General features: G+C 40.1%; 1 pseudogene; it reads right to left on the bottom strand.

The window, feature by feature from the left end:
- Positions 1–10,778: 10,778 nt before the first annotated feature.
- On the bottom strand, positions 10,779–13,305 carry LOC111157105 (annotated as a pseudogene).
- Positions 13,306–13,534: the final 229 nt, after the last annotated feature.

Raw genomic sequence — 13,534 nt, 5'->3', positions numbered from 1 at the left:
TTGTTTTTTAGGTTCCAGGGTAGAGATCATGGGGCATGTGAAAGTATTCATTAATGGAGTATCCAGGTAAGTGATAATATATGTTGTACAATATATATATTATATTAATTAATATATTAGTTGTGCAACGAATAATCAGAAATCAGGAAATTAGGATGGCAGCCCTAACACTTGTGTCCCATGTTTTTTGGTTTTTGTTTCTTTGCAGGTTTCCCATTAAGGTCTTGCCTAGTGTACGGGTATGGGATGATACAATATTTACTCATTAAATGTTCCCCCCCCCTTTTTTTAAGATATATTTACTGATTTTAGAGGGGAGGGGTGGGGGAAAGGGAATCTTAAGCAGACACCCCGCTGAGCACAGAGCCCAACATGGGACTTGATCTCAAGACCCTGAGATCATGAGGTGAGCTGAAACCAAATCAGCTGCTTAACCAACTGAGCGATTCAAGTGCCCATCATTGAAGACATTTTTATTTTCAGAATCTAAATTAATGATGTTGTCTAGACTCTTACGTTAAAATTGTTATGGGCATGTATGCAGTTAAAAATGGATTTGTCCTGGCACCTGGGTGGCTCAGTCGGTTAAGCATCTGCCTTCAGCTTGAGTTGTGGTCCCCGGGTCCTGGGATGGAGCCCCGAGTCAGACCCCCTGCTTAGCAGGGGAGTCTGCTTCTCTCTGCCCCTCTGCCCCTCCTCCTGCTCGTGCTCTCTCTCTTACTCACTCTTCCTCTCAAATAAATAAAATCTTTAAAAAAAAAAAAAAAAGAATTTGTCCCTAACAGTACTAGTAAGCATGAAATCTTACTGAATTCTTAATGTTTAAGGGTACCGTGTATTTGACTTGCCTAGTGATAGATAAGCAAGTATCCAATTAATTTATCATCTTCAACATTATGTTATTATCCATGGGATTTCTGCAGGTTTGCCTCCATGAGAGGAAGATGTCTTTTACTAGGATTTGACCTAGAAATTCTGCAGAATCCAGGGGCCATTGATGGGTCCCTAAACAAGGGACCAAGTATCAAGAGATTGTAGGTATATGGATAATTATGGTGTTCCTCACCACAGCAGGAACCATGGCGTCTTTACAAGTGTGCAATTAGGAAATAGTGGTCTTACCTAAAAATGTTGACCTTGGAATACTGCTAGGATCCAGGCAGAGTTAATATGTCCCATAATGATGGAAATCAACAAGGTTATTTACAGGTATCCTTTGACACCTCCTTCATAATATGCCTTCCAGGTTCCTGTTAAGACCTCACAGTGACCCTAACAAGGATCATTAGTGGGAACATTGCTGATGTCCAGGGAAGTGATGAAAGTGAGCCTAAACCACAGCATAGACCAGCTGACCTTCAGAAAGGTCGGTAAGTTGGGATGGCTGGGTGACTCAGTCGGTTAAGCGTCTGCCTTCAGCTCAGGTCATGATCCTGGGGTCCTGGAACTGAGTACCACATCGGGCTCCTTGCTCACCAGATAGCCTGCTTCTCCCTTTGCCTGCTGCTCCCCCTGCTTGTTCTATTGTGAGCTTGCTCTCTCTCTCTGATTGATAAATAAATAAATAAATAAATAAAATCTTAAATGTAGGTAAGTGATGATTCATTAATATTTATGGTATTTTGATTGCATACAATTCTGGTATGAAAACGTAGAGTCCTTACATTCTAGAAACTATGAGTTTTCACTTTTTTAAAAAAAAAAGTTTATTCATTTTGAGACAGAGAGAGAGAGAGAGAGAGCGCACAAGCAGGGGGCAAGGCAGTGAGAGAGGAAGAAGCAGACTCCCTGTTGAGCTGGAAGCCCAACACAGGGCTCAATCCCAGGACCTGGAGATCATGACCTGAGCCAAAGGCAGATGCTTAACCATCTGAGCCACCCAGTGCCCCAAGTTTTCACTTTTGGTATTTGAGAGAAAATGTATACTTAACCCTGAGAGTGAGGTAACAATCATGGTGTTCCACAACACAGGTAACCGTGGGAATCCTGCAGGTATAAAGTCACCAGATGGTGGTCTTAATCTGACAATGGTTATTAATTTGGGAGGACTATAAGTGTCTAGAGATAGTTGACGTGTCCCATAATGGCAGAAGTGGTCAAGGTTATTTGCAGGTGTCCTGGCAGAAGTAGTTGTGTCATTAAACACATTAACAGAACATTGCTCTTAACCAGGTGAGTGATGATGCGGGTCTGAGCACAGTACAGACAACCTGACCTTCAAATATCAAGGTAAGCGGGGACCATGTTCATAACCCTTGTGTTATCATGTTTTTTGCAAGTATCTCTTTAAGGTCTTTGCTGGTGTACAACTATTACGTGACATTAGCTCAGGAGAGACCTTTATTTCAGGCATCTAGACAATTAGTGATGTTGTAGAAACACTTATATGAAGTTCTCTTTCAGCATGTACACTATTAAGAAATTTGTTCATAACAATACTAATAAGCATGAGATTTTACAGTATTCTCTTTGGAACTAATGTGTACTTAACATTTGTAAGGAGATAGGCAGGCATTCTGTGATTTATCATATTCTCCATCAAACCTTAATAACCATGGACTTTTGCAGGCCTCTCTCCACAAGTGGAGGATGTTTTTTTCTAAAGTTTAACCTTGGACTTCTGCAGGTATCCAGGTAAACTTGATGGGTCGACCCCAAAATCATACAAATGACGAAGGGAATTTGTAGGCCTAGAGGTAGAATGATTCATGCACCAAACACGTTTTTCACAATGTGTTTTTCGGATTCATGTCAAGACCCGCTGGTGAGCTTATCAGTGATAAGTTCACAGAGGATATTGCTGTTATCAAGGTGAGTGATGATGTGGGCCTAAACCACAGCATAGATGATCTGCTCTTCGCATGTGTAGGTAAGAAGTGATGTAGGTACCTCTAATACTTCTTGTTAACATAATTCTTACAAGTATTCAATTAATAAAGGATAGGTTCCAAACCAATACTTGTAATTATAGGTTTTTACATTTTATATTTCAGAGAATATTATATTCAACTCTGTGAGCATTGAGGGATTTTGTGGATCCAGGTAAATGTCATGGGGTCTGCCTCCAGTTAGTAAATATGGGATTTTTACAGTTTTTATGTTATGAAATGATGGTGTTATCAGACAGTGGTGTTGACCCTGAATTAATCCGAGTATCCAGGTAGACTTGATGTGCTCTGAAGAGCATCTGTGGTTATTTGCAGATGTTCTGGTTAAAAAAGAAAACTGTATCCCTTAATAAATACTTTATAAAGTGTTTTTCAGGTTCTTATCAAGATACCATGATGAAATCTTAAGTCAGTAACAGCGGGACATCTCTGGTATGTGGGTAAGTGATGATATACACATCACAGACCATCTGATCTTTATATATCTGGCTGAATGATGTTGGATTGCCCAGACCTGCTTTAATTATGTGAGCTCTTAGCAGGGATTCAGGTAAGCGAGCAATGATGATGTTTTGCCAATGCTAAAAACCATGTTATCCTGCTGTCATATTGTATAGAAAAAGTATGTGTAATCATGTGAGTAATGAGTAATTTGCATTTTTCCAGGTCACTACCCTGAAATTCTGCCTCACAATTATAACCATGGTATTTTATAGATAAGTAATTAGGAGATGATGGTGTCTCAGTATAGCTAGACCTTGAATATTGCAAAAATCCAGCTAGGTTGATGAATCCTGCCATGATGGAAATGAAGGTGGTTATTTACAGATGTCCGTATGAAAGGTGTGTGTCCTCAGGTAAACATTTGTCACAATGTATTTTTCAGGTTCCAGTCAAGAGTTCATAGTGAACCTGATCCATGTCATTAACAGAGACTTTGCATGTATCTCAGTAAGTACTGATATGGGCCTTTAGCCCCTTGAAGATCAGGTGATATTCAGATATTGAGGTCAGTGAGGATGATGTCCCTAACATTTGTGCTACCCTTTCTTTCTTTCTTTTTTTGGGGGGTGGGGGGCAGGTATTCAGGTAAGAAATGATATTGTACCTGCTGATGCTAGTAAGCATTAGCCTTTAGTATTTTAGAGTTTAGATGTAATGTATGTTTATATATAGAAGAGACTGAGGGATAAAGAGGTATTCGGGTTATCCTACTAGACTGCCTACTACTACTGCCAAACACTACTGACTAGGAGATTTCTACAAGCACTTGGTAAACAAATGATAGCATCTCTAACAGTGTCAGCTTTGAAGTTCTGCCAAGATCGAGGTAGTGTTGAAACTTCCCTGATAATGAAGGTAGCTAAGATTATTTGTAGAAGTCATGGTAGAACAAGTTGTATTCTTTTTCTTGGTGGGGGGCAGCGTGAAGCCCAACACGGGGCTCGAACTCACCACCCTGAGAACAAGTCCTAAGCTGGGATCAAGAGTTGGATGTTTAACTGGCTGACCCACCCAGGCACCCCAAACAAGTTGTGTGTGTGTGTGTGTGTGTGTGTGTGTGTGTGTGTGTGTGTTTTAAGATATATTTACCTTGAGAGAGAGAGAAGGGGTGGAAGGGCAAAAGGAGAGAGAGAATCTCAAGCAGATTCCACACCGAGTGCGGAGCCTGATGTGGGGCCTGATCCCACAAACCTGAGATCATGATCTGAGCAAAATTAAGAGTCAGACACCCAACCGACTGAGCCACCCAGGCACCCCACTAGTTGTGTTCTTAAACATAGCCACTGCATGTGTTTTTCGGGTTCGAGTCAAGAAATCACAGTGAATCTAGCAATGGTCATTATTCAACAGCGCTAGTAACCAGGTAAGTGATAAAGTGGTTCTTACTACAGTGCAGACTGTGCGATCTTCAGTATCTAGATAAGGAATGCGTCCCCAACACATGTGTTGTGTTTTTTTGCAGGTATCCTATTAAGGTCTTTGCTAATAGAGGTAGGATGTGACGGGCCATACACTCATTAGAGACTTTTGGTTATTTTCAGACATCTAGGTAATTAACATTCCCAAGACTCTTCTAAAACCTTGTTTGGGGGCATCTTTACAGTTAGGAATTTGATTTGTCCTGAACAATACTAGCAAGCATGAGTCTTAACTATCTTCTTGTTTAGAGATAATGTGTTTTTTATACTCAGAGTGGTGACAGATAGGCAAGTAACCACGGAATTTTTTGCAGCTACCGCTTCAAGAAAGGAAGGTATCTCATATGAGGGTTTAACCTCAGAGTTCTTCAGTAATTCAGGTGACCTTGATGAGTTATAAAATGATACAACGGGCCAAGGGAATTCTGTGGGTGTCTAGGTAGAATAAGATGTGTACTGAACACTTTCCACAGCTTGTTTTTCAGGTTCCTATTAATACTATGACTGTGAGTAGTGAAGGAGACACATAGCACATAGTGAGGTAAGAGATGTGGGACAAAACCACAAACAGACCATCTGATCCTCACATACTTAGGTAAGTGATGGTGGGGTCCTTAACACTTCTCATTACCATGATTTTGTTGCCGATATTCAGGTAAGAAATGATAGAGTCCTTACCAATTCTAATAACCATGAGTTTATACTTTGTACATTGTAGAGAAAATCTGTGTTTAATCATATACATATTGAGGAGTTGATCTCATCTGGACCCACAGGGTTTTTCCAGGTATCCGGTCAAGTCATATTAGTCTCTGCTGACAATGCTGTTGACCTTGAATTGGTGCGAATATGCTGGTGGAGCTGAGGTGTTCCATAATAATGGACATGAACAAGGATGGGTGCAGGTGTCTTGGTAGAACAAATTGTATCTTAAACTCATTTGTATGTGTTTCTTCAGGTTCCTGTTAAGAAAACAAGGTGAGCTTAAAATGGTTTTTAACACAGCCTTGCTGGCAACCAGGTAAGTGTTAAAGTGAATCCTACTACAATAAAGACCATCTGAACTTGAGTATCTAGGTTAAGTGAGGATGATGTCCTTAACATTTGTGTTAATGTGGTTTTTTTTTTAATTTTTATGGGTATCAGGTTAAGATTTTTACTAATATGTAGGTATGAGATGATGTGATATTGACTAATTAAAGACCTTCTATTTCTTTAGATTTTTTTTGTTTTAGAAAGAGATTATGAATGGGGGGAGGGGTAGAGGGAGAGGGAAAATCTCAAACACAGGGCCTGAGGGGTTTAGAGCCAGACTCGGGGCTCAGTCCCATGACCCCAAGATCATGACCTGAGACGAAATCAACTGATGCTTAACCAACTGAGCCACCGAGGTGGCCCAAACCTTTCTTTCTTTCTTTATTGGAAGATTTTTTTTTTGAAGATTTTATTTATTTTATTTGATAGAGAGATCACAAGTAGGCAGAGAGGCAGGCAGAGAGAGAGGAGGAAGCAGGCTCCCTGCTGAGCAGAGAGCCTGATGCGGGGCTTGATCCCAGAACTCTGAGATCATGACCTGAGCCTAAGGCAGAGGCTTTAACCCACTGAGCCACCCAGGTGCCCCTATTTATTGGAAGATTTTTAAAAAAATATTTTATTTATATGAGAGAGAGAGGATGTGTGCATGAGCAGTGGGGAGGGGCAGAGGGAGGGGGAGAAACAGACTCCCTGCTGAGCAGGGAAGCTGACATGGAGCTTGATCCCAGGACCCCAGGATCATGACCCAAGCCAAAGGCAGCTGCTTAAAACTGAGCTACCTAGGTGCCCCCTTTTTAAAAGACTTTATTTTTAAATAATCTCTGCACCCAACATGGGGCTCGAACTTACAACCCCGAGATTGAGAGTCATGCTCCACCAACTGAGTCAGCTAGGCGCCCCTAAAGACTTTTCCATATTCAGATATCTACAAATTTATCATTTCAAGTCTCTTGAATTTACTTTGCTTTTGGTATGTATTTCTTTAAGAGTTTAATTTGTCCCTTATAATATTGATAGGAATAAGATTTTTTTTTTTTTGGTATTCTTGTTTAGAGATAATGTGTACTTAACATAGTGGTGATAGACGGATTTGCAGATATCCAGGTAATTAATCATATTGTCCTTCACTACTTCATTGACTATGAAATTATCACAGGTATACCGTGAAAAGAGGAAGGTTTCTCTTCAAGGATTACCTTAGAGATCTATAAATATCTAGGTGGTGCTGATGGTTCCTGAAATGATACAGTGACCAAGGGAATTTGCAGGTATAGAGGTAGAATAAGATAGGCACCAAAAATATTTTCTATAGCAGTTTGTTTTTTTTTCAGACTCCTGTCAATACATCACAGTGAGCCCATCAATGGCAGTTACCATGGGACATTGCTGATGTCATAGTAAGTGATGATGTGGGCCTAAGTCACAATACAGACCATCTGATCTTCAGATAGCTTGGTAAGTCATGATGGTATCCCTAACACTTGCTACTTGCTATTACCATGACTTCTTTGCAAATATTCAGGTAAGAAATGATAGATTCCTAACTAATTCTTGAAACCATGAGTTTTCAGCCTTTAGAGAAAACTCTTGTTTAACTCTGAGTGATGAGGGATTACACATATCAGGTTTTGGTCATATCTCAACCACAGTACTTATCATGGAAATTTTGTAGGTGTCCTGTAAAAGCTGTATTACCTGACAATGGTCTTGACCTTGGAGAGCTACAGATATTCAGGCAGGGTTGATGCTTTCGTAATGATGGGAATGACCAAGCTTATTCATAAGTGTTGTGTTAGAGTGAGCTGTGTCCTTTTTACACATATATCATAATGTGTTTTTTAGGTTCCTGTCAAGAGATGATGATGAACCTAACACTAGTCATTCTCTGTGGACATTTCTGTTGCCCACGTAAGTGATGATGTTCACCTTCACCATTTCAAATCATCTGATCTTCACGTACCTAGGTAAGTGTTATTGATCGACTAAACTTGTTTGCCATGTTTTTTTTCAGATGATCAGGTAAGAAATGATAGTGAATTTTACCAGTTGTAGTAACCATGCTATTGTGTTTCTATTTCAGAGAAAATGTATGTTTAGTCATGTGAGTATTGGGCAAATTATGCCATGAATACCCATAATCACGGAGTGGTGTGATACGGTCGTAATATTGGTGTTTTCACAGGTGAGCAGGGAAGAGATGAAGGGGTATCTGTTTGGCATGGACCTTGAAGTGTTGCAACAATCCAGAAAGATCTGATGGGTCCTGCAGTAATGGCAACGAACACTGCAAATAGTATTTCTAGTCTCAAAGGAGGGTCTCTAGACACGTTTTTCACAGAGTTGTTTAAATTACCATTGAGAGGTCATGGTAAATTTCAAAGTGATCATTGCTGGGACTTTGCTTATATTTAGGTAAGTGATGATATGGGCCTTCTGCTCCCTACAAATTGATTTTCAGATATTTAGGTAAGTGTAGGTGGTGTTCCTAACTTCTGTCACAATGTTTCCATTGCAGGTTTCCAGTTAAGAAATGATACTGTCCCAACCAATGCTAGTAAGTATATGCCTTTTTTATTTTTTTAAATTTAGATACAGTATGTATTTAATGTTAGTAGTGATAAAGGGCTATGCAGGTCTAGGTAACTTTTACTGCTGCCATACATCAAGCATTGACCATGAGATTTCTACAAGTTAGTGCATCTAACAATGGTGTTGACCTTAAAGTTATGCCAAAATACATGTCCTTTTATGCTTCCCCTAATGATGGAAGTGACCAAGATTATTTACAAATGTACTATTTCTTTCTGCGGCTAGACAAGTTGTATCCTGCAACAACACATTTGCCGAGCGCGTTTCTCAAGGTTCTGTGCAGTCATGACATCACAGTGAAGTAGACAGTGATTGTCAGGGGGAGCTTGCTGGTAACCAGACACGTGGTGAAGTGGGTCTTATCTCAGTATGGAAATCTGAGTTTCAGCTATCCGGGTGGGTGAGGATGGTGTCTCTAACACAGTGTACCATACTTTCTTTGTAAGTTTCCTGTTAAGCTCTTCGCTAGTTTACATATGCGAGATGATGTGACATTAACTCATTAGATACATTCACTTTTTATCTTAGAAAAAGTTTGTCTGGCCCTCTGAGTGTCTAAGGATAGCACATATCCAGCTGTTTATCACGCTGTTTTCCATCATAGTACTACCCATGGGTTTTCTGTCGGTGTCCAGTGAAGTAAGGCTGATTTTATCTGACATCAGTGTTGATCTTTGATTACTGAAAATACCCAGGTAGAACTGGTGTGTCCCATAATGATGGAGCGGCCAGCTTATTTGCAGATACCTTGCTAGAAAAAAGTTGTTTCCTTTAACATAGATCTCATCATGTCTGGACAGCAACCTGAAAAAGACATCACTGTGCACCTAGCATTGATGGTAATGGCAGACATTGCTGGTATGTTTCCGGGTAAGTGAGGCTGTGGCCCTAAATCACAGCACAGGCCATCTGATCTCCAGATAGTTAGGTAAGTGTTGACAGTGTCCCTAAGAGTTGTTACCATGATTTCTTTGCAGGTGTTCAGGTAGGAATTGATAGTCCTTACTAATTATAGAAACCATGAGTTTTACTTTTTACATTTTAGGAAAGATTTTTGTTTAACCTTGTGAGTAATGAGGGATTGCCATATCGAGGTAATTAACATTGTATCCTCAACCGCAGCAATAACCAACGATTTTGGAGGTGTCCCATGGAGAAATATTGTCTTATCTGGTGATGATTTTGACCTTGGAGTACTACAAGTGTTTAGGTGTAGTTGATATGTCTCAGAATGATAAACTGACCAAGGTTATTTACAGGTGTCTTGGTAGAACAAGTTGTGTCCTTTTACACGTAGATCATGTGTTTTTCAGGTTCCTGTCAAAAGACTTCAATGAATCTGATGATGGTCGGTAAAGGGGGTACGTTTCTGGTATCCAGATATCTGATGAGGTGTACTTTCACTACATCAGACCCTCTGATCTTCATGAGTCTTTTGCCATTAAATTTTGTTGATTACTTGAATTTGTTTTACCATGTGGGTTTTTTTTTTTAAGGCATTCAGGCAGAAATGATAGCGTTTTACTAATTCTAGCAAACCTATTATCCAAGTTTTTTGTGTTTTAGAGGAAATTTACATAAAACCATGTGAATATTCAGCGATTCATGGGTATTCATGGAATAAATGGTTGCAGACCCCACAAGTTACCGTGGTGTTTTTGTAGGTAATCAAAACATGATGGCAATGGCATAGACCGTGGAGTACTGAAAGATCCCATGTAGAGTTGATGGATCCTACAATGATGTAAGTGCACAAGATTATTTCCATGACCTGGTAGAGAGGGTATCCTATAGACCCATTTGTCACTGTATGTTATTCAAGTTCCTGTCAAGAAATCCTGGTGAACCCCATAATGATCAATAATAGGACTTTGCTTTCATTCAGGTAAGTGATGATGTGGGCCTCAAGCTCCCTAGAAACAATCTAACCATCTGATAGGTGGGTAAGTGTGGATGGATTTCCCAGCTTCTTTATGACTATGTTTTTGTTTTTGTTTTTACAGGTATTCAGGTAAGAAATGACAGAGTAGGCTAGTAACCATGCTAGTAGTTATTTAAAGTTTAGATGGTGACCGAGGGATATGCAGGTGTCCAGGTAAGTCATCCTCCTGTTCCACATCACAGTGTTGAGAGTGAAATTTTTTACACGTACTCAGGAGATGATGCCTTCTCTAACAATGGAGTTGACCTTGAAGTTCTAGTTATGCCAAGAACCAAGTAGTGTTGATAGGTTTTCTAATGATGGAAATAACCAGTGTTAATTATATGTATTCTTTTTTCCCCCAGGTGAAAAACTTTTTCTTTTTTTTAGGTGTATAAGCTATTAACAGACAGGCCTACAGATTTATTTCTTCTTGGACACCCCCACAGTGTGGCCGTGGCAGCCTGTGGTCTTGGTGCACTGGCCTTGGACGCAAAGTCCCCAGAAGTGGCACAGCCCTCGGGGGGCCTGAATCTTCTTCAGTCACTCCAGGTCTTCACAAAGTTTGTTGTCCAGACCATTGGCCAGGACCTGGTTATATTTTCCATCCTTCATGTCCTTTCATCTGTCTGAAGGCAGTCTGGGGTCTTACATTGGCATAGATGCTGCATAATGGTGATCGCACATTCCCCCTCATCCTCAGGGAGCTCTCCTGTCCTCTTGGGGAGATCGATGTCTGCTTTCCTCAACACCATGTGAGCATATCTTCACCCCGCACCCTTAATTGCAGTGATGGCAAAGGCTCTTTTCTGTCGCCCATCGATATCGATGTTGAATACTCACAGAATGTGCCGAAACTTCTCAGGGATCACTAGAGATGTAGCAGCAGCCCCAGTGGAGGCATGTAGGCCTCCTGTGGAAGAGCAAAACAACTTTTGTGTTAAACATACTTGTCAATTTTGTTTTTTCAGGTTATGGTAGTTAGTCCTGTTACAGTCCCATTAATGGGACCCTGCTCATAACCTGGTATGTGATATTGTGGATGTTACACCATACTTGAGATCACCTATTCTTCAGATGTCTTAGGTAAGTGAGGATGGTGTCCCAAACACAGTTAGCATGTTTTTTCTGTAGGTATCATGCTAAAGTTTCTGCTGTTGTACAGGTATGAGATGACAGTGCATTAACTCATTAGACCTTCATATTTTTCAGATACGTATGTAATTAATGATGACTTAAGTAGTCTTATATTACCTGTATTTCTGGCTTGTATGTAGTAAGATTAATTCGTCCCTAACAATATGAGTAAGCACAATATTTTACTGTATTCCTGTTCAGAGGTTGTGTTTCGTACACACCTACTGATAGAATATCTGGATATCTGCCTATCCTTTTATCATATTGTCCATCTTCACAATATTAAACATGGAATTTTTACAGGTATCTCTTTAAGAGGGGAAGGTCTCTCTTAACCAGGGTTTAGTCTTGGACTGCTAAAAGTATCCACATGGTGGTGATGAGCCTCAAAGGGATGCCCTTGACCAGTGGAAACTGCAGTAGACCAGACCAGGTAGAACAAAGCATGTACTGAACACATTTTCCACACTGTGTTTTTCAGGCTTATGTGAAGACCTCATGATTAATAGGCTCCCCTCTCACATTTAATGAGGCATATAGGGATATTGAGGTAAGGGATAATGTGGGCCTAAACCACAGCGCACTCTTTCTGATCCTACTATGTAGGTAAGTGATTGTGTCCCTGACACTTCTTGTTACTATGATTTTGTTGCTGGTATTCAGGTAAGAAATGGTAGAGTCCTTACCAACTCTAGTGGCCTTGACTTTACACTTTTTATATTTTAGAGATAACATGTTTAACTCTGTGAGTGCTGACATTTGATTGTATCTGTGATTGTCAAGAAGTTCCCGTGCCAGCAGTAACCACAGTATTTTTGCAGGAGTCCAGTTAAAACATGGTTGTCTCTTCTGACAAAGGTGTTGACCTGAATTAATACAAGTATCAAAGTAGAGTTGACGTGCTCCATGATAATGGAAATGAAAAGGATTATTAGCAGGAGTTCTGGTAGAACAATTTGCGTAAACACATTTTTCCTATGTGTTTCTTCAGGCTCTTGTCAAGAAAACCCAGTGAACCTAACAATATTCGTTAATTGAACCTTGCTCTTAACCTGGTAAGTGATGACGTGGGTTCTACCACTATCCAGACCCTCTGCTCTCCAATAGGAAAGTAGGTGAGGGTGGTGTCGCTAACGTTGGTGTTACTGAGTTTGTTTGCAGATATCCTGTTACGGTCTCTGTTAGTATACAGGTATGAGATGATATGACATCTTATTAGAGACATTTTTATTTCCAGGCATCTATATAATTAATGTTTGAGACTCTTACATTTATGTTATTTTGGGATGTATTCTGTTAAGAAATTAATGTGCCCCTAGTAACACTAGTAAGAATGTGATTTTCTGTATTCTTGTTTAGAGATACTATGTATTTAACAGTTGGAGTGACAGAAAGATCCAGGTATTCTGTCCCGTAATCTATCATAGCATTATTGACCCTGGAATTTTTGCAGGTATCCATCAAGAGAGAAGGGTATGTCCTCAGCTTTTACCTGAGCGCTCCTTCCACAAGTAACCAAGAGAAATTGCAGGTGTAGCGGAAGAAGGATTTATTCTCCACAAAATGGTTTTCAGGCTCATGTCAGAACATGATAAGCCCATTATTGGTAGATAACATGGGACATTGCTGGTGTCAAGGTCAGTGATGAAGTGGGCCTAAACCACAGCACAGGCCATCTGACTTTCATATACAGAGAAGTAAGTAAGATTCACTTGCCTAAACTTTTGGTTGCCATATTTTTCTCACTTGCCGTCCGTTTGTTTAGGTATTTAAGTTTAGAGACCATAGTATCCTTGTCAATACCAGTAACCATGTACCTTTCTTTATTTCAGAGAAAATGTGTTTAACCCTGGAAGTTTTGAGTGATTTATGGGTATCCATATAACGGTTACAAACTTCTGTGTCACGGTAGCAATGGTGTGTTACTTGTCAGCAGTAGGAGATGATGGTATTTTTAACAGTGGTGCAGAACTTGGAGTACTGCAGGTATCCAGGCAGAGAGGAGGGTATTTGCAGGTGTCCTGGTGGGAAATATGTGTTTG

The sequence above is a fragment of the Enhydra lutris genome, unplaced genomic scaffold, assembly GCF_002288905.1.
Source record: "Enhydra lutris kenyoni isolate GAN:26980312 unplaced genomic scaffold, ASM228890v2 scaffoldscaffold52, whole genome shotgun sequence".
In the NCBI taxonomy this organism is placed as follows: domain Eukaryota; kingdom Metazoa; phylum Chordata; class Mammalia; order Carnivora; family Mustelidae; genus Enhydra; species Enhydra lutris.
This window is presented reverse-complemented; position numbering and strand designations above follow the sequence as displayed.